At 39.3% G+C, this 25,521-nt stretch overlaps 11 non-coding genes across 11 annotated transcripts; all 11 read left to right on the top strand.

Annotated features, from left to right (window-relative positions):
* The first annotated feature begins 2,597 nt into the window (after positions 1-2,597).
* On the top strand, positions 2,598-2,670 carry TRNAT-CGU (transfer RNA threonine (anticodon CGU)). The gene has a single exon. It is a non-coding gene; the product is annotated as a tRNA-Thr (tRNA).
* Positions 2,671-3,104: 434 nt separating this feature from the next.
* On the top strand, positions 3,105-3,178 carry TRNAT-AGU (transfer RNA threonine (anticodon AGU)). The gene has a single exon. It is a non-coding gene; the product is annotated as a tRNA-Thr (tRNA).
* Positions 3,179-17,356: 14,178 nt separating this feature from the next.
* Positions 17,357-17,429, top strand: TRNAT-CGU (transfer RNA threonine (anticodon CGU)). The gene has a single exon. It is a non-coding gene; the product is annotated as a tRNA-Thr (tRNA).
* A 947-nt stretch (positions 17,430-18,376) lies between these two features.
* Positions 18,377-18,449, top strand: TRNAT-CGU (transfer RNA threonine (anticodon CGU)). The gene has a single exon. It is a non-coding gene; the product is annotated as a tRNA-Thr (tRNA).
* A 434-nt stretch (positions 18,450-18,883) lies between these two features.
* TRNAT-AGU (transfer RNA threonine (anticodon AGU)) lies at positions 18,884-18,957 on the top strand. The gene has a single exon. It is a non-coding gene; the product is annotated as a tRNA-Thr (tRNA).
* A 438-nt stretch (positions 18,958-19,395) lies between these two features.
* TRNAT-CGU (transfer RNA threonine (anticodon CGU)) lies at positions 19,396-19,468 on the top strand. Its single transcript has one exon. It is a non-coding gene; the product is annotated as a tRNA-Thr (tRNA).
* Positions 19,469-19,902: 434 nt separating this feature from the next.
* TRNAT-AGU (transfer RNA threonine (anticodon AGU)) lies at positions 19,903-19,976 on the top strand. Its single transcript has one exon. It is a non-coding gene; the product is annotated as a tRNA-Thr (tRNA).
* Positions 19,977-20,415: 439 nt separating this feature from the next.
* TRNAT-CGU (transfer RNA threonine (anticodon CGU)) lies at positions 20,416-20,488 on the top strand. The gene has a single exon. It is a non-coding gene; the product is annotated as a tRNA-Thr (tRNA).
* A 1,966-nt stretch (positions 20,489-22,454) lies between these two features.
* Positions 22,455-22,527, top strand: TRNAT-CGU (transfer RNA threonine (anticodon CGU)). Its single transcript has one exon. It is a non-coding gene; the product is annotated as a tRNA-Thr (tRNA).
* A 434-nt stretch (positions 22,528-22,961) lies between these two features.
* Positions 22,962-23,035, top strand: TRNAT-AGU (transfer RNA threonine (anticodon AGU)). The gene has a single exon. It is a non-coding gene; the product is annotated as a tRNA-Thr (tRNA).
* A 1,965-nt stretch (positions 23,036-25,000) lies between these two features.
* TRNAT-AGU (transfer RNA threonine (anticodon AGU)) lies at positions 25,001-25,074 on the top strand. Its single transcript has one exon. It is a non-coding gene; the product is annotated as a tRNA-Thr (tRNA).
* The last annotated feature ends 447 nt before the right edge of the window (positions 25,075-25,521 follow it).

Genomic DNA, 25,521 nt, shown 5'->3' with positions numbered 1-25,521 from the left:
TAAAGATAAGTAAGAAAGAGGGAAACGGAGCAGTAAGGATACCATAAAGGCAATGAGATACGAATGAAAGAGCACAACGCCAAAACAAAAACATTACAATAACGAGGACGCAAAACAAAATGTAAGACATACCTACAAAAGGAGAGAATGAGTGGGAGGGTGGGTGAAACCACATGGAGCAGACACACGTCCAGGGTGGATCCGATGGGGAACGGGGAAGGCCGTATGAGGAGACATCATAACTGTGAAACAAGAACATGTGACAAGAATTAATCTCAGGAAGCAACTGTGAGAGAAAAAAAAACAGGAACCAAGAAAGTACGAGCCTAAAAAAGAAAAAATATTGAAGAACATTACTGTAACAATGCAAAATCACTAATGCAGTGGAAATCAGCACAAAAAGCTGGCACTATTGTATAAAATAGAATGGAAACAACTTCGCCTAGCGAGTGGAGAGACTGTGGAGCAGGGAGAATAATAGAAAAGCACAAATATTGAGTAACAATTAAGCAACATGTGAGGAGGATGTTCCGGCAGAGGTGGTGGCATCCATCCTGTGTGAATCAATAAAGCTCTGCAGGCGTCCAGGATCTTCGTAAGTCGTGGTTCTATTATTGTACGTGACCTTGAAAAGACAAGGGTGAAAGAGGCCAAATCTGGCCCCCATAGAACGAAGATCAGGTCGAAGATTCAGGAAAGCCTTGCGTCTATCAGCAGTTGCCTTGGAGTAATCCTGCGCAAAAAATAGCGTGGAGCCTGACCATGTGACACGCTGAAGAGCTTTGGCTGCCGCCAACACCTTTAGCAAATCCGTGTACTCTAGGAAATAGATAATGACCCCCCTCGGTCGCTGGGGAGAGGAGCCAGCCGAAGGAGCGCGCCCCAGCCTGTGGGCTCGCTGGATGTTGAGCATAGTTCCGTCCGACAAGTGAAGGACTTTAGGGAGGAAAGTCTTAAAGAAAGCAATGGGGTCGCTCCCTTCAAGTCCCTCCCCCAGGCCAAAAATACGGAGGTTGTTCCTCCGGTTGCGGTTTTCGAGGTCTTCAACCTGTTTCTGGAGGGTGGTAATTTGCGAGTGCATGACAGGAACCATTTTAGCAGTGTCAATGAAAGTGGCAACATCATGTTCAACCGCTGTAAGCCTTGTATCGAGTTGCCCCCATTCGTCAGAGAGAGCTTGTAGTGTGGAATTTGTTTCCTCCATAAAGGGTCTAAGAGCCCTTATCTCATGTAGCAAAAGTTCCATGGAGATGTCCGAGGATGCTTTGGGAGGCGAGGGAGGGTCTTTTTTTAGCCTCTTCACGTTCGACTTGGTAGTTGTAGCGGGTGCAGGATCCATCTTCGAATGCTTATCTTCTTCCTCAGATAACTGCGAATCTTCCAACTTGGAGAGTTGTGAGAATAAAGTAGAGTTTTTGATAAAAGAACGTGGCGGCAGGGACGGACTGGTATGAGCGCCCCGTGTCCTACCCATCAACTAGCAGGGCCAGTAGCAGGGCACGCCACATAAAAAGGAAAAAAAAGGGAAGAAGAAGAAGCCACCGACTGTGGTACACAGTAGCTGGTCGCGAGTCAGCGAGCAGGGCGAAAGTGAGGATCAGAAATCATTTGCCAATACGGTTGCCAGAGACCACAATCCGCCAAAAAAGTGGTCATGAAGAGTAACAGCAGGAAAACTTCGTAGGCTCCGAGCAGAACTGTGCAGACCCAGCCAGCAATGAGACGAATCATTACCTAAGATGGCGGCCACTGCTAGCATCCATGCAGGCTGAGGTAGAAACAAAGATAGCAACAGAAAAAAAAAACAAGAAAAACGGTCATTCGGACATCGTGAGTGGAGGAGATTCCGATTGTCACTGGAATTATGTCCTTAGGTCGCCTTGTGGTGGAAGCTCGCAAAAGGAGAAGCCATTCCGCCGAAAAACAAAATGGCGGTCGCGCTGCTGCTGAGACGAGCCGACACTAATTACCTGACAAAGGCAAAGTAATCGTCTCAAAACTGTTCGAAAACCATGGTGCGCGATGCAGGAGCACTTCCTATGCTAACTACTGCCAGCTGCTTCCTTAGAAATCATCGCGAAGTTGCACTTCTCCGCTCCGGGACCGGGAGCCTCACGGAGACGCGTCCATACTCCTTGGGCGTCAAGCCACGCCCCCTCGCTTTCCTCATTCTTAAATAAAAAATTATTTTCATTAAGTCGTCCTGCGATTCAATTAAATTAGAAAAGTCTGATTTATCTTTCGGTTGAACAGATCATCTTAAACCTAATAAAAACTGAAAGTGTTTTCAATATTATAGTAACAATACTGTGATTGCAAAAATCAAAAAGGTATTTCAATGAGCAAGAGGCAGATGAAATATAACCCTAGATTTGAGCAATATTGATGAATATATGTAAAACACTTATTTATGAACTATTCAAAATATGGGATTGAGTTTAAAATGTGTTCTTTTGTAATACAACATAGCTATTCTTGTTTACAGATTAGGAATCCTTGCTTGTTTAACATTAGAATACATATTAAGACACTTTAACACAGGCACAGAATTTGATCACCAATACTAAATTAATGATCCCTTCTGTATCACTAAAATAGGTGCTGTGGCTAAGTGGTTAAAGCGCCTGTCTCGTAAACAGGAAATCCTGAGTTCAAATCTCAGCAGCACCTTATTATTGGTCCTTACATGTAAAAATAATTTTCATCACGCAAATGTTTAATACATTTTAAAAAGAAAAGTGTTGTTCTGTGAACATTAGAATGGGTCATCTTAAATTGAAAAACAAAAAAACCTGGTATTGTGAAGATTTTCAAAGTAATGCTTTGAATGAAAAAGGGAAAAAAGAGTGACAAAGAGCAAAATAGAGATAAAAAATCATTCTAGAGTTGAATTCAAGTAATGCATTCTTAAAGAAGGCATAATTAAAACATTTATGAACAGGATAAGCAAAATATCAATGAGGTGTTTATCAATAGGATCAGTATCCTCGTCTAAAGTAGTTGAGTAGAGCGTTTTCTGAACTGAGAAATGATTATTAAAGTGAAAAACTCAGGAGTCTCTTGAACACCATATGGCAAACTGTTCCTTAAAGCATTTTCAAGAGGGTGCTGTGGCTTAGCTGGTTAAAGCGCCTGTCTAGTAAACAGGAGATCCTGAGTTCAAATCTCAGCAGTGCCTTGCTTTCCTCATTCTTAAATAAAAAACTATTTTCATTAAGTCGTCCTGCGATTCAATTAAATTAGAAAAGTCTGATTTATCTTTCGGTTGAACAGATCATCTTAAACCTAATAAAAACTGAAAGTGTTTTCAATATTATAGTAACAATACTGTGATTGCAAAATTAAAAAGGTATTTCAATGAGCAAGAGGCAGATGAAATATGACCCTAGATTTGAGCAATATTGATGAATATATTCACTGAAAAAACCATAGGTTTCACACATGTTATAGTTAGCTGGACATATAATAATATACAGTATCCCTCTAGACCTATATTGCTTTACTTAATGTGGGTTCACAAAGGAAACACAACCATCTAACAAATACGTTATTTTTTTATATTTTTTATTTAATTTCTTTTGTTCATTCTTTAAGTGTACCAATAAAGTTCATTTCTTATTTTTATAAAAAACATACAAAACATTTAAACATTTGTTCCTATTATTGTGTATACAGATTTTTACAAAAAATACATAGTAAGCTTTGTGTGTATATTTTTAGACTTTGCAGAAAATAGGATTCCTACAGAATGGAAATGGATATTGTTCTGTAACAACATACAATTTTTGTATAAAGCATTACTTCAAAAAATTAAATTCAAAAAGACAAAAAATGTCACCCCACCAGTCATACCTCATCATACTCCTCATTCATGTCACTCTCATACATAACACACACTCTATACCCACCCCAGAACCAATCAGCATGCACAGAAAGACCAAGACAGGGGTGAACTGCTCAACCCTCTGATACTGTGCTGAGAGCTGAGGTGTATTCAAGCACACTGGTCGACGCGCGTTTCGATGGCTTAATCTCCTTTAGTTGCCATCTTTATCAAGACCTGTTACTTCTCAGTTAGGTAACGGGTATGGATGGGGAAATACAGTTTCTTTATTTCTGCGTTGGCCTTCTTACAAGTATTTATGAAATTTGAAGGTTAGGACGAATCGTTCCGCCTCACAAGACGCACGTTTCGATGGCTTAATCTCCTTTAGTTGCCATCTTTATCAAGACCTGTTACTTCTCAGTTAGGTAACGGGTATGGATGGGGAAATACAGTTTCTTTATTTCTGCGTTGGCCTTCTTACAAGTATTTATGAAATTTGAAGGTTAGGACGAATCGTTCCGCCTCACAATACTTGATATGAGTCTTATCTGAGCAGGTTCAGCTTAAGATACCGACTTTCTTATATTCATCTTGGATCTGCATTTGTATAAGGGTTGCTCGTGTGTTCCCTTATCTAGTTTCTTTTTATTCTTCTTTTAGTTGGTCCCAACGTTTTAGATATCGTCCTGTGTGTCAGTGGTCCTCATCTGCTAGGTGAGCTTGCAATAGTCGGTGATTCTTGACGCCGTAACCGCATGTAGTCATTCTGCTGAAATCCAAAGGGTCAGTTAGCTGGACATTTCTCTCATACAAAACCAATGAAATTCCCCCGTTATAGTTAGTTCAGCTAACTATAACTCGCGCGCCCGCAATGCACTGCTGATGACGTCACATATTACATCACTCATGACATGGTCAGTGACATCACTCATGACATCACTGATTACGAGGCGGACGCCCTTCCGCCAAGCCTGCACCACCCCAGGATCCCAAGGGGGCCACGAGAACGGATACACAATTCTCATTGTGGAGCAACGATCGAAGATTGAGGCATTACACCAAAGCTGGGGCCCACTTGCAGGGCCTTATTTGCAGTTATTAGTGCACCGTATAATGGAGGCAATAATTGGGCACTACATCTCCCATAAAGACATACGTGAATAAGGGGCGTGACATTGTTTAAATGAGGGAGTGTCCTGCCCGCCTGAGCACGAACTTTCCAGCCTCTGCCTCTGATGAAGAGAACTACTCGAAACGCGTCAGGTGAGGGGAAAGCTGCCGATTCTACCAGCTTCGGAGGTGATGCCATACTTCAAATAAAGGCTGGTAACCTGGTCGTTGGTCTTGAGTGCTGCTTTACTGGGCTACCGATGTTTTTGAAGATTACGAGGCGGACGCCCTTCCGCCAAGCCTGCACCACCCCAGGATCCCAAGGGGGCCACGAGAACGGATACACCATTCTCATTGTGGAGCAACGATCGAAGATTGAGGCATTACACCAAAGCTGGGGCCCACTTGCAGGGCCTTTTTTGCAGTTATTAGTGCACCGTATAATGGAGATAATAATTGGGCACTACATCTCCCATAAAGACATACGTGAATAAGGGGCGTGACATTGTTTAAATGAGGGAGTGTCCTGCCCGCCTGAGCATGAACTTTCCAGCCTCTGCCTCTGATGAAGAGAACTACTCGAAACGCGTCAGGTGAGGGGAAAGCTGCCGATTTTACCAGCTTCGGAGGTGATGCCATACTTCAAATAAAGGCTGGTAACCTGGTCGTTGGTCTTGAGTGCTGCTTTACTGGGCTACTGATGTTTTTGAAGATTACGAGGCGGACGCCCTTCCGCCAAGCCTGCACCACCCCAGGATCCCAAGGGGGCCACGAGAACGGATACACCATTCTCATTGTGGAGCAAAGATCGAAGATTGAGGCATTACACCAAAGCTGGGGCCCACTTGCAGGGCCTTATTTGCAGTTATTAGTGCACCGTATAATGGAGGCAATAATTGGGCACTACATCTCCCATAAAGACATACGTGAATAAGGGGCGTGACATTGTTTAAATGAGGGAGTGTCCTGCCCGCCTGAGCACGAACTTTCCAGCCTCTGCCTCTGATGAAGAGAACTACTCGAAACGCGTCAGGTGAGGGGAAAGCTGCCGATTCTACCAGCTTCGGAGGTGATGCCATACTTCAAATAAAGGCTGGTAACCTGGTCGTTGGTCTTGAGTGCTGCTTTACTGGGCTACCGATGTTTTTGAATATATATATATTCACTGAAAAAACCATGGGTTTCACACACGTTATAGTTAGGAATTAGCATTTAAAAAACCTTAGAAATTCAATGAAAAAAACAAAGGTTTCACACATGTTATAGTTAGCTGGACATTTCACTCGTAAAAAACCATTGAAATTCCCCCGTTATAGTTAGTTCAGCTAACTATAACTCGCGCGCCCGCAATGCACTACTGATGACGTCACATATTACATCACTCATGACATGGTCACTGACATCACTCATGACATCACTGATGACATCTCAAATGACATCACTGATGACATCACTGATGACATCATCCTTGTGATAGAGTGGCAGACCTCCTCTCCCCCTAATATAACCATTGAAACACACATTCAAAAATAGAAACTAAAATGTTCAAAATAATGAACATATCAATATCAGTTACAACAACCTATTCAGTAATTCTAAGAACCACATACACATACAGTAATTCACCAACAGTCCTCTACAGTCACTCATACATGTACTCACTCATCATATGTACTCATACACCTGTACATCCCGTTACACAATGCCACTCATCCATAGAGTAACTCACACACATAGTCACTCATGCTAATAAAGAATCAATCATCCATTTACTTGCATATACAGTTATACACACACCACCACACTTACTTCTACAGAAACTTACATATACTTACTCTTTTAAACAATCACTTATAGAAACACATACTTATTCATACAGGAACTCTTCCAATCTCTCACTCTCACATATACTCACTTATATACACCAATAGTCACATATACTAGTTTAAAACATATGTAGTTACTCATAAAGACACTATTGAGACAGTCATTCACTCACTAACACACCCATGCACACACTCATCCACCCATACAGTCCTGCACACATGCTGTATTCAACACATACAAACAGTGAGTCACTCATTCATGCACCTATGCACTAAGTAATACCCCCAACCGAACCATACAGAAACTCAGACACTCATAGTGATAAAAAACCAACTAATAACCTATATAGACACTCATGTAGCTACTCACCAACCCATGCAGCCACTTATACACAAAGTAAGAAACTGATACAGATATTTAAATATTTAAAGATTACTCAGTAAGCCATGTATTCACTATGATACACTTAAACAGTCAGTTACACAAAAAAAATTCCAAAAAAAAGTATCCATTTAGACACTTATATACCCATTTATTCTTCCTTTGACCTTGAGATATACATAAATATAAAAAATATATAATTTTCATAAAAACACACAATCACTGGATGATGTCATCAGTGATGTCATCAGTGATGTCATTTGAGATGTCATCAGTGATGTCATGAGTGATGTCAGTGACCATGTCATGAGTGATGTAATATGTGACGTCATCAGTAGTGCATTGCGGGCGCGCGAGTTATAGTTAGCTGAACTAACTATAACGGGGGAATTTCAATGGTTTTTTACGAGTGAAATGTCCAGCTAACTATAACATGTGTGAAACCTTTGGTTTTTTCATTGAATTTCTAAGGTTTTTTAAATGCTAATTCCTAACTATAACGTGTGTGAAACCCATGGTTTTTTCAGTGAATTTCAAAGGTTTTTTAAATGCTAATTTCTAACTATGCCTACAGAGATAGGACATGTGAAGAAAGAAGAAAAAACTGCACAAAAAGAAACAAAAGAAGTGCAGAAAGAAGCAACAGAAGTCCTCAAATACGAAGATAAGTGCAGGAAGAAGGATAACGTGCAGAAAGAACAAAAAGAAGAGCAGAAAGAAGCCTTGTTGCAAAATCATCCTGTACCCTCAACTTTTTCAGACGGATACTGGTGGTAACTGAGTCTGACTAACCAGTCCTAGAGCCAGTGCTATGTTAAAAGACACTTAGAATACAGTGAAAACACCTACATACACTAGGGAACATTATGCGTTGGGGTCCCCCTGTGATTAGCATGACCTCCTCTGTAAGCCCCTAGTGTATAATAGGGCATGGGGATTAAAACTACCTCTTAAAACAGGCCACAGGGTGTTTTTGCACACATTAACTCAGGCCCCGTCCCCTCCCTTCACCACTGTGTAAACACGCCCTGTGTCCATTTTTAGTTGGGAGATTAAGTTCATTTGAATCCTGAGGGTCCCTAGGGTCCAACTAGCCCACTAGGTACCTCCAGTAAGTGCCACAGAGCTGCGTTGCAGAGAGGTGTAAAAAGTGGCACGGCCTGGACCACCTCTCTGCAATGCAGCTCAGTGGCGCTTACTGGAAGCACTTGGTGGGCTAGTTAGCCCCCAGGGGCCCTCAGTATTGAAGGGAAATTATATCCCCAATTTAAAACATGCCATAGTGCGTGTTTGCACACGTCACCTCAGGCCCCGTCCCCTCCCTTCACCACTGTGTAAACGCGCCCTGTGGCTGTTCTAAGTTGAGAGTCCCCCTGAATCCTAAGGGTCCCTAGGGTCAAACTAGACCACTAGGTACCTCCAGTAAGCGCCACAGAGCTGCGTTGCAGAGAGGTGTAAAAAGGGGCTTGGCCTCAGAACACCTGGCTGCAGCGCAGCTCCCTGGCGCATACTGGAGATGCCTGTTGGGGGCGCGTTTGCAGAGTGCTGCACGGAGGGGGCATGGCCTCCGGCACGATGCCAGTCTTTTATTTATTTTAGTTTTTTAAGAAGGGGGGCTGTTTGGTTCCCCTTCTTATTCTAATTTATTGGCCCTGATGACCCCATCCCCCAGGGCCAGTCTCCTAATTATATTTTTTTGACCCCAATCCCCAGGGCCGGCCACTGTTTTTTATTATTTTTAAAAAATATATATTTATAGACACACCTAGGACATGCTGGACAAACCGTACGTACCTATCACCATGACGATTTGCGTGATATTCATTAAAAGGCGACTATGCATGCAATGAATCCACGTGGAATGTATTTACACCACTAGTGAAGCTCTGACATGTCTGATGCCCTACCGTGCCTAATCCTGGTAGACACCCTCGTCGTTTATTTATACAAACATGGGTAGCTATTGACGGGCACATTTAATACACATGCACACCAAGCCATTCAAAGGGGATTCGACAAAAATTCGACCAAAACTATGCAAGAAACCCCCCTCACGGTTAATAAAACACACATCCACTGCCGGATGTGTAATACTTTTTATTTTACTCTCTGGAAAGGGGACGAACATCACTTGAGAGTCACAGCGTGCTCCTGACAGAGCCCAATGCTGTGTTACACCCACCATTGCCTGCCGAGTGCCACACACCTCTGTGTTGTATTCCACTAGCTAGTGCATATGCTATGACACTCTCTAGCCCATGTGCACTGTAACACCAACCCGTGAATATGTCATGCCACACTTGTCTTCGCACGGGTTATATTGCCCCATCTAACGTGCCTTTCTCGATGCCTATGTTATAACGCACAGTGCTATGCCATACATATTACAATCTGGGATCCATATATTTGTCACAGTGCATATGCAACGTTACACTCCCCAGCACATATTTTATATTACAACTTTAGAGACTAGTTAGGTTACACAACACTGCCCTGTGCATATTACACTCCAAGGCGCATATCGCATAGCACGCGCTAGTGCCTGTGCTATCTCGCGCTCTCCAATGAATCTGTCATTGCGCACAATGTATTGCAAATTATATTTCACGCCCGGTTCATCTTATATCACACTTTTTGGTGCATAGTTTATACCATACACTATATCTAGTTTTCATTTTCAATCGTGCTCTCAGGACTATGTTCTATATAACACTGTGTTCACCTACCCTTTTCACGGGCATTACATTTTGCGATAGGGTTGGAGGGTCAGGGGGTGTTTCTGCCAAGTGAGCCCGGAGTCACAGTCACAAACGTCCTCTTCTTCCTGAATAAAAGTGAGATTATGCTGCATACTTGTTCATATTTTAAGTAGTTCGCACAGACACAATGTTTTAAAAACAATAAAGTTCCTAATACCCGCCTTCTCTGAACAGTTAGCTTGCTGCCCCATCCCCTTCCTCCCTATCCTCTGTTGTGTGAATCCATGGACTAGCCTCCTCCCTCCTGCCATGCATGGTCTGATGTGCTGCCACTGCCCTCAATTTAGTATGATGTACCAGTCCAGTCCTCCTGCCCTCCATTGCCCAATTCTATGCCCCATCATTGACCTCCTGCTTAAACTCTGTGCTTAGCTTGCTGCCCCTATTCTCCTTCCCCCTGCCCTCCGATGTCTTTGTGCATGCCCCTGCTCCATCCTTTTTGCCCACCATGTCCCATGGACCTGCCACTCCTATCTACTCTGAGTGTTCTGTTGAGCTGCCACTCCCCTCCCACCTGCCTAGCATTGTCAGATGACTGTAACCTGTCCCTGCCACCTCCACCCTGCCTGTCCACATGCCATGCCCCTATCCTCTTCCTCCTGTCCTACATGGTCCATTGTACTGCCACACCCTTCTGCCCTCCCTGGTCTGTTGTGCTGCAACTGCTCATCCTGCCTGCCCCGTGTGGTCTGTTGTGAGGTCCCTTCCCCTGAACTTTCTTGTCTGTGCACAGGTCCTGACCCTCCCTTCTATCCTCCATTGTCCTTTGTGCATGCCCCTCCACCCTCCTTCTTGCCCATCATAGCCATTGTGCTGCCACTAACCCTCCCACTTGCCATGCATGGTCTTCTGTGCTGCCATGGCCCCTCCCACCTTCCCTGTGTGGTCAGTTAGCTGCCCCTGACCCCCTCCCACCTTCCCTCCATGGTCTGTGTGTATGCCATCAAAGTCTCACTGTTGCTCTTCATGGTGTGTCTTGCTTCTAGTGCCCATCCTGCCTGACCTCCATGGCTATCTTGCTGCTCCTGCCCTGCCCCCTTGCCCCCAGCCCTACTCCCTCCCTCCTGGCTTGTCTGTTCCATTGTAATGCCCCTGATCCGTCCCTCCTGCCCTTTATGGTCTGTTATGCTGCAGCTTTCTCTCCTGTCTGTCCATTATGGTCAGCTAGCTACCATTGCCTCTTGCCCCTCTGTTCTCTGTTGTCCATGTGCATGGTCCTGTCCCCTCCCTCTTGCTTTCTATGGATTGTTGTGCTGCACTCCCGTCCTGCATGCCCTGTGTGGTGTATTGTGCTGCTGCAAACCCTGATGCCTGCCCTGCAGGGTCAGTTTGGTGCACCTCTCCATGTCCCTCCTGTCCTCTGTTATCCAAGTCCATGTCCCTATCCCATTTCCTTCCATGATCCAATGTACCATACTTGCGAACATTTTGAACTTGGTAAGAGGGAGATTTTGAAAAAAAACTGGGGTATTGATTTTCCCCTTTGAGTTACATTGAAAAAGAGGATATTGTAGACAGGAGACAGATCAAATAAAGCCCATTTGAGCTTAAAAACATTGGACGTTTCCTGGCTGAATCGGGTCTGTTGGCTTGTATGGTTGTACTACCATTGCCTCTTCCTTCTGCCCACAATGGTCTATTACATTGCCACAGCCTTGAAGGAGGGTAGATTTTGTATCACAGGAGGCCCCTGGCCCGTTCTGTCCACACCTGAAGTATGAGACCCTTGTCCTTGCCCTGCCAGCTGCATTTGTAGGCCGTATTAAATTGACCAGCGGGTCCTGTATTGCTATATAATTATCCTGAGACATCCTTACCACTCAGCCAGCATAAAACCCCTGTGTAGGCCCTTCTGTTCAATATGTAGGCCTCTTTGTTAAATTGACCATAGCTCTGCAATTTTAGTGTATAGCAGTCTGAAGGCAGGTCTGCGAGGCCTTCTGATCCAAACTAGTAGCCCCCACCCTACCCGAGTGCTCCGTGCTCGGTATCAAAGTTCAACATCCCCCTGAAGCTGTCGACATACAGTAGGCTGCATCCTGGACTGGTACTTGCTTCCTGGGCAGGTTTCCCGCTTTTAAGGAAGTGGCAACCGCAGAGCGTCAAGTTAGGAGAACTGAGGAGATTTTATACATGAATATATTGAATTCCCGTACAATACCCATTATTTTCTGCTTGCTCTATGGAACTTACGATAAGCGATTGGCCTGAGAGACTGACCTTTTCACCCAGTCCATTGTCAGCATTAAGTGGGTAAATGACGAAATGTCTGGTAAAATCTGCAGTCGAAGCTTTTGGGTAGCATACGTAGGTAGATGTAGCGTGCAAAGGAGCCCACAAAATGATATAAAAAGGGAGCACCCACAGATATCGACGGACTACCTCGCCGTCTGTATGTAGGTTAACAGGCAGTGCAGGTTTTCCCCAAGAGCTGGGAGCTCTTGTCTTCCTTTGCTTAAAATGTCTTGCTCTGCTTTGCTTGAAGTATCTTATTCTATTTTACCTATATGAAATGTCATGTTATGTTTAACCATTGTTCTCTTTACTTTTGCATTTAAAAGATTTTGTATTGTAATTGCAGGAATGCTTGCTCTAAGAGTAAACGTGAGTGTTCCTAGGTAACATTTTCCTTGGTGTAACTTGTTTCTCATGATGCATTTATAGATGTGTTTTCTCTCTCTCTCTGTCAGTACATTAATTGAGATACAGAGAATATTATGACAGCTGTATGATTATCTGGATTCTGTTTTTTGTACTTTATGTCTCTATTCTGCGGTTTCTTTGAAGTTGCATCTTCTCATTAAACTGCCATTGTATTCTGCCTCCAATTCCATGTCTCATATGTCTGTTTTCTTCATTTTTGGAGCAAGCGTTCCTAGGCACCCCGGCTCAAATTAAGGTGCCCCTTTTGTCCCTGACTCACTCTCCTGCTCAGTTCTGTGGTGGCTCCCGGGGATCTGGGGACCGCCCCTAGCTTCCTTGACCCGTAATAGATCTTCCCTCCAACAGCCTCTCTTGCAAGTCCTGTATTGTTGGTTTGTTGCCCCTGCCCCCCTTTCCACTGCCCTCCATAGTCTGTTGTGCTTCCACGGCCCTTCCTGCCTGCTCAGTGTGGTTAAATTGTTGCCTTTGCACCCTCCTACCTGCCTTCAATTTTCAGAGTCCGTGCCCCTGGCCTCTGCCTCTCAACAGTATCCTAATGAACAACTAGATTGCTAACATTCTATATTTATTACAAAAGTGTGGAACGCCTGACATCATCTTGATGTAATCAAAACTGTAATACCTAGAGCATTTCCTTTAGAAATTACATATATGAGAGGGTCTTATTGGCATCAAAATTATGGTTAGTGCTCTAAAAGACTAAAATAAGGACATATTTTCTGAGTTTTCAAATAGCGACAAAGCACTTTTAAATTATTTGTTATCTTTATGTTTTTTTATCCAGTTGACCACTTGATTAAATGTTGCACTTAGGGGAGAGGATGTGGTGTTACTTCCAGAACTGCAGACTTTGCAACTGGGGAACCAGGTTGAAGTTTCTGCTTCAGCTCGACATTCTGTGATTCTGGTCAAATCACTTAGTCTCCCCATGTCTACAACCAAAATGAATTTGTTCTTGTGTGATGTAACCAATGCTCATGTAAAGCACTCCAATACCTGACAAGTCTGCACTATATAACACTGCAAAAACACAAAATAATAAGTGTTTTGCACACTTCTGTCATTGGGCTATATTTGGGCTACATCTGGTTGATTTTGGGCTACATTTGGGCTCTTTTGTCTCCGGTGGCCATCTTGGGAGATTTATTTGTTATGAAGTTTCCTAATTTCCTCATGTACTGCAGTCTCCTCAGTAGGAAATGCTTTCAGTGTTTTACTTTGATTCCATCATGAAGGTATTCAGATATGTCACACATTTGCCATAAATTCTGAATGTTAGCACTCTAGTTGCTCATTAGATCACTGTAGTAAAACTACTCCACCATGGAAGTCTGCTCCTGGTATTAAAAGTGCATGTTTCAGTCTGCATGTCAGAATTTTTTAATGAAATAGAAGAGGATTTGAGAAGTCACTCAAAATGTGCCCTCATTTTCTTTCTTCAGTATTAATCATAATTTCTATGGCAAAATGAACCTCCTCATTGTGTTCCTTTTTAAATTAAATGTTTTAAGTGTTACCAGTTTATTCCAATCAAGATGGCTTCAGGTGTGCCATACTTTTGTCATAATGAAGACAGTAAGCGCTCTAGTTGTTTTTAAGAACATTCTGGGACATTCTGTCATTGGGCTATACTTGGGCTACATCTGGGTGATATTTGGGCTACATTTGGGCTCTTTTGTCTTTGGTGGCCATCTTGGGAGACTTATTTGTTATGAAGTTTCCTAATTTCCTCATTTACTGCAGTCTCCTCAGTAGGAAATACTTTCAGTTTTTTACTTTGATTCCATCAAGAAGGCATTCAGATGTGTCACACATTTGCCATAAATTCAGAATGTTAGCACTCTTTTTGCTCATTAGATCACTGTAGTAAAGCTACTGCTCACCAGGGAAAACTGCTGCTGGTATTGAAAATGCATGTTTCAGTCTGCATGTCAGAATTTTTTAATGAAATAGAAGAGGATTTGAGAAGTCACTCAAAATGTGCCCTAATTTTTCTTTCTGCAGCACTAATCATACTTTTTATGGAAAAATGAACCCCCTCATTTTGTTCCTTTTTAAATTAAATGTTTTAAGAGTTACCACTTTAATCCAAGCAAGATGGCTTCAGGTGTGCCATACGTTTATCATAAGTAGGACTGTTAGCGCTCTAGTAGTTCTTTGGAACACTCTGGGAAGCTGCAGTAGAACACAAAGGAATCAACTGACAGTCTCTGCCCTTGTTGGATGTACATGTTTTACTGAGAATATCAGACTTCATTCTCACATGACTGAGAAAGATAATGTGAATTTACAGAAAATAAGCTCTCAGTTTAGCCTATAGATCACCTTCCAAACCTCTGTGGTAAAAGCATGAGAAAATATTTTTCTCTCAATCATGATATCCCAGCAGAAGGCTTTTTCACATGGTGAAATCACCTTAGAACATACCACAATTCCTAAAATGAGTATGGTACCATCAACAAATGATTTATAATGTAACTAAAGTCTTAAAACCTTCTATTAACTGCAATGCTTTTTAATGAGGTGCTATCATGTATATTTGTCCCAAGATGGCTGCCAACACTTCTTGGATGAAGTGCTGACAGCCAATCAGATCTCAGGATGAGATGTGTGGTTAGGCTCCGCCCACATATATATATGCTTTTAAATGCTATTTACTCAGGAAATACTGAACAGATTTACACCAGACCTGCAAAAGGCACTTCCTTGACCTTATGGCTACCTCTCTGCCAAATTTCTAGTAATTCTGTTCAGCCGTTCGGGCTGTAGCTCGTTCTAAAGGTCCTATGGAAAAATGCATGGGAAAAACGCGTTTTGGGACCCCCCTTTTATCTCAGCCCCCGCTTGACGAATCCCCCCGAGACTTTCAGGGTAGGAGCGGAGCGTAGCGCCCCACCTATTTTGAGAAATTCGCGAGGATTCATCGACCGGCGCCAAAGTTATTCAAAATAGAATGTTGCGGATTTCCTATGGAAAAGGGGTCCTAACTATAACTACCTACTGGCGACCGCCAGTAGGTAATATATATATATATATATATATATTCACTGAAAAAACCATAGGTTTCACACATGTTATAGTTAGCGGAAATTTTACTGATAAAAAACCAATGAAATTGCCCCGTTATAGTTAGTGCTGGCAACTATAACTCACGCGACCGCAATCCTCTGCTGATGCTAATACTGTATTTAGACACTTATTTGCCCATGTCTTCTTCCATACATTTTTAGCTATACATATATTACAAATATTTTTTTTTCATAAAGACACATATGTCATCAGCAGAAGATTGCGGTCGCGTGAGTTATAGTTGCCAGCACTAACTATAACGGGGCAATTTCATTGGTTTTTTATCAGTAAAATTTCCGCTAACTATAACATGTGTGAAACCTATGGTTTTTTCAGTGAATTTGCAAGGTTTTTTAAATGCTAATTCCTAACTATAACGTGTGTGAAACCTATGGTTTTTTCAGTGAATTTGTACGGTTTTTTAAATGCTCAGTTACTTTACGCCATTCGTGGCGTGCGCGCCCACTTAACGCAGTTCGTTCCGTGCGCGCACGGTGCGCTTCGCGCACCGTGCGCGCACAGTGAGCACGCGGTGCGCTTCGCGCACCGCGCACCCACTTTACGCAGTTAGTGCCGTGCCCGCGTTACGCTAGATGGGCCATGTACGCACGATGCGCTTCGCGCACCGTGCGCACATGGTGGACATATTATGCGCTTCCTTGTGATAGGTAATCTGTTGAAATTTTTTGGGAAATTTCTGTGCTCTGATAAGCCATGCACAAATGGTGGCCTTCGACCACCATTTGCACAAGGGGTGGAGAAAGTGTGGATAGTGTTTTTTTTATTTTTATTTTTTTACCGTACGCTTACGGTAAGCGTACGGTAAGCGTACCCCGCGAAATTGCCGAAAAAAAAATAATGCCGTTTTTGCTCTTGGGGGATGTTTGGGGACTCCCTCAACATGACTATGTGAGAGGGAGTTGTCAAAACATCCCCATAACATGTTTTTGGCCATCATGTTTGATACATAACACTCAGTGCGGTAGACAAAATGGCGGACGCCGCTTCCTGGTTTCTGCCGATTCGAATGTTTACTAAGATCTAAGAGCCAATCAGAATCGCGCTCGCGCACGCCACCGTACGCTTACCGTAAGCGTACGGTAAGCGTACCGTAAGCGGGCTCAGATATATATATTGATTTAAAGGCTATTTTCTCAGAATCTACTGAACAGATTTACACCAAACCTACAAAAGGCACTTCCTTGACCTAGGGACTACCTCTCTGCCAAATTTCTAGTAATTCTGTTCAGCCGTTCGGGCTGTAGCTCGTTCTAAAGGTCCTATGGAAAAATGCATGGGAAAAACGCGTTTTGGGACCCCCCTTTTATCTCAGCCCCCGCTTGACGAATCCCCCCGAGACTTTCAGGGTAGGAGCGGAGCGTAGCGCCCCACCTATTTTGAGAAATTCGCGAGGATTCGTCGACCGGCGCCAAAGTTATTCAAAATAGAATGTTGAGGTTTTCCTATGGAAACGTGGTCCTAACTATAACTACCTACTGGCGACCGCCAGTAGGTAATGTAAAACACTTATTTATAAACTATTCAAAATATGGGATTGAGTTTAAAATGTGTTCTTTTTTAATACAACATAGCTATTCTTGTTTACAGATTAGGAATCCTTGCTTGTTTAACATTAGAATACATATTAAGACACTTTAACACAGGCACAGAATTTGATCACCAATACTAAATTAATGATCCCTTCTGTATCACTAAAGTAGGTGCTGTGGCTAAGTGGTTAAAGCGCCTGTCTCGTAAACAGGAAATCCTGAGTTCAACTCTCAGCAGCACCTTATTATTGGTCCTTACATGTAAAAATAATTTTCATCACGCAAATGTTTAATACATTTTAAAAAGAAAAGAGTTGTTCTGTGAACATTAGAATGGGTCATCTTAAATTGAAAAACTAAAAAACGTGGTATTGTGAAGATTTTCAAAGTAATGCTTTGAATGAAAAACGGAAAAAAGAGTGACAAAGAGCAAAATAGAGATAAAAAATCATTCTAGAGTTGAAATCAAGTAATGCATTCTTAAAGAAGGCATAATTAAAACATTTATGAACAGGATAAGCAATATATCAATGAGGTGTTTATCAATAGGATCAGTATCCTCGTCTAAAGTAGTTGAGTAGAGCGTTTTCTGAACTGAGAAATGATTATGAAAGTAAAAAACTCAGGATTCTCTTGAAGAATATATGGCAAAATGTTCCTTAAAGCATTTTCAAGAGGGTGCTGTGGCTTAGCTGGTTAAAGCGCCTGTCTAGTAAACAAGAGATCCTGAGCTCAAATCTCAGCAGTGCCTTGCTTTCCTCATTCTTAAATAAAAAATTATTTTCATTAAGTCGTCCTGCGATTCAATTAAATTAGAAAAGTCTGATTTATCTTTCGGTTGAACAGATCATCTTAAACCTAATAAAAACTGAAAGTGTTTTCAATATTATAGTAACAATACTGTGATTGCAAAAATCAAAAAGGTATTTCAATGAGCAAGAGGCAGATGAAATATAACCCTAGATTTGAGCAATATTGATGAATATATGTAAAACACTTATTTATGAACTATTCAAAATATGGGATTGCGTTTAAAATGTGTTCTTTTGTAATACAACATAGCTATTCCTGTTTACAGATTAGGAATCCTTGCTTGTTTAACATTAGAATACATATTAAGACACTTTAACACAGGCACAGAATTTGATCACCAATACTAAATTAATGATCCCTTCTGTATCACTAAAATAGGTGCTGTGGCTAAGTGGTTAAAGCGCCTGTCTCGTAAACAGGAAATCCTGAGTTCAAATCTCAGCAGCACCTTTTTATTGGTCCTTACATGTAAAAATATTTTTCATCACGCAAATTTTTAATACATTTTAAAAAGAAAAGTGTTGTTCTGTGAACATTAGAATGGGTCATCTTAAATTGAAAAACAAAAAAACCTGGTATTGTGAAGATTTTCAAAGTAATGCTTTGAATGAAAAAGGGAAAAAAGAGTGACAAAGAGCAAAATAGAGATAAAAAATCATTCTAGAGTTGAATTCAAGTAATGCATTCTTAAAGAAGGCATAATTAAAACATTTATGAACAGGATAAGCAATATATCAATGAGGTGTTTATGAATAGGATCAGTATCCTCATCTAAACTATTTGAGTAGTGCGTTTTCTGAACTGAGAAATGATTATGAAAGTGAAAAACTCAGGTTTCTCTTGAACACCATATGGCAAACTGTTCCTTAAAGCATTTTCAAGAGGGTGCTGTGGCTTAGCTGGTTAAAGCGCCTGTCTAGTAAACAGGAGATCCTGAGTTCAAATCTCAGCAGTGCCTTGCTTTCGTCATTCTTAAATAAAACATTATTTTCATTAAGTCGTCCTGCGATTCAATTAAATTAGAAAAGTCTGATTTATCTTTCGGTTGAACAGATCATCTTAAACCTAATAAAAACTGAAAGTGTTTTCAATATTATAGTAACAATACTGTGATTGCAAAATTAAAAAGGTATTTCAATGAGCAAGAGGCAGATGAAATATGACCCTAGATTTGAGCAATATTGATGAATATATGTAAAACACTTATTTATAAACTATTCAAAATATGGGATTGAGTTTAAAATGTGTTCGTTTTTAATACAACATAGCTATTCTTGTTTACAGATTAGGAATCCTTGCTTGTTTAACATTAGAATACATATTAACACACTTTAACACAGGCACAGAATTTGATCACCAATACTAAATTAATGATCCCTTCTGTATCACTAAAGTAGGTGCTGTGGCTAAGTGGTTAAAGCGCCTGTCTCGTAAACAGGAAATCCTGAGTTCAAATCTCAGCAGCACCTTATTATTGGTCCTTACATGTAAAAATAATTTTCATCACGCAAATGTTTAATACATTTTAAAAAGAAAAGAGTTGTTCTGTGAACATTAGAATGGGTCATCTTAAATTGAAAAACAAAAAAACGTGGTATTGTGAAGATTTTCAAAGTAATGCTTTGAATGAAAAAGGGAAAAAAGAGTGACAAAGAGCAAAATAGAGATAAAAAATCATTCTAGAGTTGAAATCAAGTAATGCATTCTTAAAGAAGGCATAATTAAAACATTTATGAACAGGATAAGCAATATATCAATGAGGTGTTTATCAATAGGATCAGTATCCTCGTCTAAAGTAGTTGAGTAGAGCGTTTTCTGAACTGAGAAATGATTATGAAAGTGAAAAACTCAGGAGTCTCTTGAACACCATATGGCAAACTGTTCCTTAAAGCATTTTCAAGAGGGTGCTGTGGCTTAGCTGGTTAAAGCGCCTGTCTAGTAAACAGGAGATCCTGAGTTCAAATCTCAGCAGTGCCTTGCTTTCCTCATTCTTAAATAAAAAATTATTTTCATTAAGTCGTCCTGCGATTCAATTAAATTAGAAAAGTCTGATTTATCTTTCGGTTGAACAGATCATCTTAAACCTAATAAAAACTGAAAGTGTTTTCAATATTATAGTAACAATACTTTGATTGCAAAAATCAAAAAGGTATTTCAATGAGCAAGAGGCAGATGAAATATAACCCTAGATTTGAGCAATATTGATGAATATATGTAAAACACTTATTTATGAACTATTCAAAATATGGGATTGAGTTTAAAATGTGTTCTTTTGTAATACAACATAGCTATTCTTGTTTACAGATTAGGAATCCTTGCTTGTTTACCATTAGAATACATATTAAGACACTTTAACACAGGCACAGAATTTGATCAACAATACTAAATTAATGATCCCTTCTGTATCACTAAAAAAGGTGCTGTGGCTAAGTGGTTAAAGCGCCTGTCTCGTAAACAGGAAATCCTGAGTTGAAATCTCAGCAGCACCTTATTATTGGTCCTTACATGTAAAAATAATTTTCATCACACAAATGTTTAATACATTTTAAAAACAAAAGTGTTGTTCTGTGAACATTAGAATGGGTCATCTTAAATTGAAAAACAAAAAAACATGGTATTGTGAAGATTTTCAAAGTAATGCTTTGAATGAAAAAGGGAAAAAAGAGTGACAAAGAGCAAAATAGAGATACAAAATCATTCTAGAGTTGAATTCAAGTAATGCATTCTTAAAGAAGGCATAATTAAAACATTTATGAACAGGATAAGCAATATATCAATGAGGTGTTTATCAATAGGATCAGTATCCTCGTCTAAACTATTTGAGTAGTACGTTTTCTGAACTGAGAAATGATTATGAAAGTGAAAAACTCAGGTTTCTCTTGAACACCATATGGCAAACTGTTCCTCAAAACTTTTTCAAGAGGGTGCTGTGCCTTAGCTGATTAAAGCGCCTGTCTAGTAAACAGGAGATCCTGAGTTCAAATCTCAGCAGTGCCTTGCTTTCCTCATTCTTAAATAAAAAAATTTTTTCATTAAGTCGTCCTGCGATTCAATTAAAATAGAAAAGTCTGATTATCTTTCGGTTGAACAGATCATCTTAAACCTAATAAAAACTGAAAGTGTTTTCAATATTATAGTAACAATACTGTGATTGCAAAAATCAAAAAGGTATTTCAATGAGCAAGAGGCAGATGAAATATAACCCTAGATTTGAGCAATATTGTTGAATATATGTAAAACACTTATTTATGAACTATTCAAAATATGGGATTGAGTTTAAAATGTGTTCTTTTGTAATACAACATAGCTATTCTTGTTTACAGATTAGGAATCCTTGCTTGTTTAACATTAGAATACATATTAAGACACTTTAACACAGGCATAGAATTTGATCACCAATACTAAATTAATGATCCCTTCTGTATCACTAAAATAGGTGCTATGGCTAAGTGGGTAAAGCGCCTGTCTCGTAAACAGGAAATCCTGAGTTCAAATGTCAGCAGCACCTTATTATTGGTCCTTACCTGTAAAAATAATTTTCATCACGCAAATGTTTAATACGTTTTAAAAAGAAAAGTATTGTTCTGTGAACATTAGAATGGGTCATCTTAAATTGAAAAACAAAAAAACGTGGTGTTGTGAAGATTTTCAAAGTAATGTTTTGAATGAAAAAGTGAAAAATGAGTGACAAAGAGCAAAATAGAGATAAAAAATCATTCTAGAGTTGAATTCAAGTAATGCATTCTTAATGAAGGCATGATTAAAACATTTATGAACAAGATAAGCAATATATCAATGAGGTGTTTATGAATAGGATCAGTATCCTCGTCTAAAGTAGTTGAGTAGAGCGTTTTCTGAACTGAGAAATGATTATGAAAGTGAAAAACTCAGGATTCTCTTGAACACCATATGGCAAACTGTTCCTTAAAGTATTTTCAAGAGGGTGCTGTGGCTTAGCTGGTTAAAGTGCCTGGCTAGTAAACAGGAGATCCTGAGTTCAAATCTCAGCAGTGCCTTGCTTTCCTCATTCTTAAATAAAAAATTATTTTCATTAAGTCGTCCTGCGATTCAATTAAATTAGAAAAGTCTGATTTATCTTTCGGTTGAACAGATCATCTTAAACCTAATAAAAACTGAAAGTGTTTTCAATATTATAGTAACAATACTGTGATTGCAAAAATCAAAAAGGTATTTCAATGAGCAAGAGGCAGATGAAATATAACCCTAAATTTGAGCAATATTGATGAATATATGTAAAACACTTATTTATGAACTATTCAAAATATGGGATTGAGTTTAAAATGTGTTCTTTTGTAATACAACATAGCTATTCTTGTTTACAGATTAGGAATCCTTGCTTGTTTACCATTAGAATACATATTAAGACACTTTAACACAGGCACAGAATTTGATCACCAATACTAAATTAATGATCCCTTCTGTATCACTAAAATAGGTGCTGTAGCTAAGTGGTTAAAGCGCCTGTCTCGTAAACAGGAAATCCTGAGTTCAAATCTCAGCAGCACCTTATTATTGGTCCTTACATGTAAAAATAATTTTCATCACGCAAATGTTTAATACATTTTAAAAAGAAAAGTGTTGTTCTGTGAACATTAGAATGGGTCATATTAAATTGAAAAACAAAAAAACCTGGTATTGTGAAGATTTTCAAAGTAATGCTTTGAATGAAAAAGGGAAAAAAGAGTGACAAAGAGCAAAATAGAGATAAAAAATCATTCTAGAGTTGAATTCAAGTAATGCATTCTTAAAGAAGGCATAATTAAAACATTTATGAACAGGATAAGCAAAATATCAATGAGGTGTTTATCAATAGGATCAGTATCCTCGTCTAAAGTAGTTGAGTAGAGCGTTTTCTGAACTGAGAAATGATTATGAAAGTGAAAAACTCAGGAGTCTCTTGAACACCATATGGCAAACTGTTCCTTAAAGCATTTTCAAGAGGGTGCTGTGGCTTAGCTGGTTAAAGCGCCTGTCTAGTAAACAGGAGATCCTGAGTTCAAATCTCAGCAGTGCCTTGCTTTCCTCATTCTTAAATAAAAAACTATTTTCATTAATTCGTCCTGCGATTCAATTAAATAAGAAAAGTCTGATTTATCTTTCGGTTGAACAGATCAGCTTAAACCTAATAAAAACTGAAAGTGTTTTCAATATTATAGTAACAATACTGTGATTGCAACATCAAAAAGGTATTTCATTGAGCAAGAGGCATATGAAATATAACCCTAGATTTGAGCAATATTGATGAATATATGTAAAACACTTATTTATGAACTATTCAAAATATGGGATTGAGTTTAAAATGTGTTCTTTTTTAATACAACATAGCTATTCTTGTTTACAGATTAGGAATCCTTGCTTGTTTAACATTAGAATACATATTAAGACACTTTAACACAGGCACAGAATTTGATCACCAATACTAAATTAATGATCCCTTCTATATCGCTAAAGTAGGTGCTGTGGCTAAGTGGTTAAAGCGCCTGTCTCATAAACAAGAAATCCTGAGTTCAAATCTCAGCAGCACCTTATTATTGGTCCTTACATGTAAAAATAATTTTCATCACGCAAATGTTTAATACATTTTAAAAAGAAAAGTGTTGTTCTTTGAACATTAGAATGGGTCATCTTAAATTGAAAAACAAAAAAAACATGGTATTGTGAAGATTTTCAAAGTAATGCTTTGAATGAAAAAGGGAAAAAAGAGTGACAAAGAGCAAAATAGAGATAAAAAATCATTCTAGAGTTGAATTCAAGTAATGCATTCTTAAAGAAGGCATAATTAAAACATTTATGAACAGGATAAGCAATATATCAATGAGGTGTTTATCAATAGGATCAGTATCCTCGTCTAAACTATTTGAGTAGTACGTTTTCTGAACTGAGAAATGATTATGAAAGTGAAAAACTCAGGTTTCTCTTGAACACCATATGGCAAACTGTTCCTCAAAACTTTTTCAAGAGGGTGCTGTGCCTTAGCTGATTAAAGCGCCTGTCTAGTAAACAGGAGATCCTGAGTTCAAATCTCAGCAGTGCCTTGTTTTTCTCATTCTTAAATAAAAAATTATTTTCATTAAGTCGTCCTGCGATTCAATTAAAATAGAAAAGTCTGATTATCTTTCGGTTGAACAGATCATCTTAAACCTAATAAAAACTGAAAGTGTTTTCAATATTATAGTAACAATACTGTGATTGCAAAAATCAAAAAGGTATTTCAATGAGCAAGAGGCAGATGAAATATAACCCTAGATTTGAGCAATATTGTTGAATATATGTAAAACACTTATTTATGAACTATTCAAAATATGGGATTGAGTTTAAAATGTGTTCTATTGGAATACGACATAGCTATTCTTGTTTACAGATTAGGAATCCTTGCTTGTTTAACATTAGAATACATATTAAGACACTTTAACACAGGCATAGAATTTGATCACCAATACTAAATTAATGATCCCTTCTGTATCACTAAAATAGGTGCTGTGGCTAAGTGGGTAAAGCGCCTGTCTCGTAAACAGGAAATCCTGAGTTCAAATGTCAGCAGCACCTTATTATTGGTCCTAACATGTAAAAATAATTTTCATCACGCAAATGTTTAATACATTTTAAAAAGAAAAGTGTTGTTCTGTGAACATTAGAATGGGTCATCTTAAATTGAAAAACAAAAAAACATGGTATTGTGAAGATTTTCAAAGTAATGCTTTGAATGAAAAAGGGAAAAAAGAGTGACAAAGAGCAAAATAGAGATAAAAAATCATTCTAGAGTTGAATTCAAGTAATGCATTCTTAAAGAAGGCATAATTAAAACATTTATGAACAGGATAAGTAAAATATCAATGAGGTGTTTATCAATAGGATCAGTATCCTCGTCTAAAGTAGTTGAGTAGAGCGTTTTCTGAACTGAGAAATGATTATGAAAGTGAAAAACTCAGGAGTCTCTTGAACACCATATGGCAAACTGTTCCTTAAAGCATTTTCAAGAGGGTGCTGTGGCTTAGCTGGTTAAAGCGCCTGTCTAGTAAACAGGAGATCCTGAGTTCAAATCTCAGCAGTGCCTTGCTTTCCTCATTCTTAAATAAAAAACTATTTTCATTAATTCGTCCTGCGATTCAATTAAATAAGAAAAGTCTGATTTATCTTTCGGTTGAACAGATCATCTTAAACCTAATAAAAACTGAAAGTGTTTTCAATATTATAGTAACAATACTGTGATTGCAACATCAAAAAGGTATTTCATTGAGCAAGAGGCATATGAAATATAACCCTAGATTTGAGCAATATTGATGAATATATGTAAAACACTTATTTATGAACTATTCAAAATATGGGATTGAGTTTAAAATGTGTTCTTTTTTAATACAACATAGCTATTCTTGTTTACAGATTAGGAATCCTTGCTTGTTTAACATTAGAATACATATTAAGACACTTTAACACAGGCACAGAATTTGATCACCAATACTAAATTAATGATCCCTTCTATATCGCTAAAGTAGGTGCTGTG

The sequence above is a fragment of the Triturus cristatus genome, chromosome 8 (genome assembly GCF_964204655.1).
Source record: "Triturus cristatus chromosome 8, aTriCri1.1, whole genome shotgun sequence".
Classification (NCBI taxonomy): domain Eukaryota; kingdom Metazoa; phylum Chordata; class Amphibia; order Caudata; family Salamandridae; genus Triturus; species Triturus cristatus.
This window is presented reverse-complemented; position numbering and strand designations above follow the sequence as displayed.